Source organism: Saimiri boliviensis, chromosome 17, assembly GCF_048565385.1.
Source record: "Saimiri boliviensis isolate mSaiBol1 chromosome 17, mSaiBol1.pri, whole genome shotgun sequence".
Lineage (NCBI taxonomy): Eukaryota > Metazoa > Chordata > Mammalia > Primates > Cebidae > Saimiri > Saimiri boliviensis.
This window is the reverse complement of record NC_133465.1, coordinates 14,794,031-14,796,660: the sequence shown is the minus strand read 5'-3', so window position 1 is coordinate 14,796,660 and position 2,630 is coordinate 14,794,031. Positions and strand designations below refer to the sequence as shown.

At 42.7% G+C, this 2,630-nt stretch overlaps 1 pseudogene; it reads left to right on the top strand.

The window, feature by feature from the left end:
• Positions 1–531: 531 nt before the first annotated feature.
• On the top strand, positions 532–983 carry LOC101038857 (small ribosomal subunit protein uS13-like; annotated as a pseudogene).
• The last annotated feature ends 1,647 nt before the right edge of the window (positions 984–2,630 follow it).

Sequence of the window (2,630 nt, the reverse complement as noted above, 5' to 3'; positions counted from 1 at the left end):
AACCATTTGCCTTTATATTTCATCCTGTTGTCTTTTCATTTTAGGCAATTATCCCCTTATAATTTCTCATTCCTCTTTGGCAGAGGCCAGGCTAGCTTGTAGTCTATTCAGGACATCAACTATTTACAACAAATAACTTCTTTTCTGGATCCCAGAGGACAGAATTTGCAGGTGTCTTCTCCTCTGATACTCAGTGGGGGATAAGAACCAGCCAGACAGGTAGATGGTCCTGAGCTCCACGTGGGTTCCATCTCCTTTCCAGCATCCTCCAACCCAAACTTCATCCCTAGAAGGCATACATAAAAGGACAGTGCCCCCATCCTTCTTCTCAACTGCATCAACTGCATTGTTCCATGGCACGCTGGATCCATGGAGTATATACAAAAGTACAGCCTCCGGCATTCACTCTTAACAGGAGCATGACTCTCCCCATCTCCCTCCTCTGCACACACCCCTATTCCTTACTTAAAAAGATTACACCCTGGCCACCGCTGGTGCTGCCGCCACGTCTCTAGTGATTCCTGAAAAGTTCCAGCAGATTTTGCGAGTTCTCAACACCAACATCGATGGGTGGCGGAAAATAGCCTTTGCCATCCCTGCCGTTAAGGGTGTGGGCCGAAGATACGCTCATGTGGTGTTGAGGAAAGCAGACACTGATCTCACCAAGAGGGCAGGAGAACTCACTGAGGATGAGGTGGAACGTGCGATCACCATTATGCGGAATCCACGCCAGTACAAGATCCCTGGTACTTGAACAGACAGAAGGATGTAAAGGATGGAAAATATAGCCAGGTCCTAGCCAATGATCTGGACAACAAGCTCTTTGAAGACCCGGAGCGACTGAAGAAGATTCAGGTCCATAGAGGGCTGTGCCACTTCTGGGACCTTCGCGTCTGAGGTCAGCACACCAAGACCACTGGCCGCCGTGGCCCCACTGTGGGTGTGTCCAAGAAGAAATAAGTCTGTAGGCCTTGTCTGTTAACAAATAGTTTATATACATAAAAAAAAAAAAAGATTACAGGTCTGAAGATGCAATCTGATATTGTCAAATCACCTCTTCATAACAGCAGATTAAAGAGGGTTACCATGTCTTTGTGGCACGTAAAAATATGGAATCAGAAAGAGAACTGGGACAGTACCACTTTCCCAAAACCAGCATACAAAATAGACAAGCAGTTGCTCAGTCTCTCTCTAGATGTGGACGTAGAGGAGAGAAGTAGCAAGGAACACAAGCTTTGAGGTCAGATGGTCTGAGTTCAAATCCCGGACAGACAACTAGACTAAGATCACTCAGGGCCTGAGTGACTTGGGCAGTTATCTAACCTTCCTACAACTTACTTTCCATATTCATAAAACGGGGAAGATGATAATAGAACCTTTCAGAGTATTGTTGCAAACAAAGTTGCTACAAATAACTCAGAACAATGAGTCCGTAAGTAAGCATTCAGTTAATACTAACTATTGTGAACAGGCATTAGGAATCTTATTGAAATAGTCTAAAAGTGGTTTATGCAGATGATTGCACAGTAAATCATTGAACTGCACATTTGAAAATGGGACTTTTATAATATAAAAATATATGTTGGCCGGGCGCGGTGGCTCAAGCCCGTAATCCCAGCACTTTGGGAGGCCGAGGCGGGTGGATTACAAGGTCAAGAGATCGAGACCATCCTGGTCAACATGGTGAAGCCCCGTCTCCACTAAAAATACAAAACATTACCTGGGCATGGTGGTGCGTGCCTGTAATCCCAGCTACTCAGGAGGTTGAGGCAGGAGAATTGCCTGAATCCAGGAGGTGGAGGTTGCGGTGAGCCAAGATCACACCATTGCACTCCAGCCTGGGTAACAAGAGTGAAACTCCGCCTCAAAAAAAAAAAAAAAAAAAAAAAAAAAATATATATATATATATATATATATATATATATGTCAATAGATTTGTTTCCTAAATCAATAAAGATTAGTTGCCATTACATATCAACAGGTTGATTTTTATGTATTAATTTTTAAAATTTTAATATTTTTCCCAAGAATCTTGAGCCTCTTGAATATCTATTACTCACTTCTATAGTAAAATGATTGAGGATCTGTGAATTGTGTTGTAAAATATTCCCAGAGCTCCCAAATTATACTGTTCTTCATGCTATTCTTCAAATTTATAGATATTTGTTTTGCTCTTAACCACCCAATGTTCAGGAGTCAGGAGACCTGAATTCACATCCTGGTCCTGACATTCATTTGCTATGGAATTTAGATGAATATCGTGTCCCCTTTCCAGTTCCAAATTAGTCCTCATCTACCTAAAAAGCAGACACAGCTAAATACTCTCAACATTTCCTTCCAATCCACAAAAACAGCATGTGCCTTTCTCATTCTCTCCAAGTTCTCAGGTTGAGTAGAAGCTTTATATAAATGGAGTTTTATTTATATGATATTATGCCAATGTTTATAGTTATAGCTCAGCCAAGCCCCGTTCCTATCGTTTATCCCATGCTGCCCCCAGGGAGAAGTGCATTCATAGGGAAAAAGGGAGAGAAGAATAAATAGCTACTGAGCTCATGATTTAGCCCCTGGATTCCAGGCACAAGCTCAGTGAGCCAGGCTGGGCATGGGGGCATGTGGAATTCTCCTCT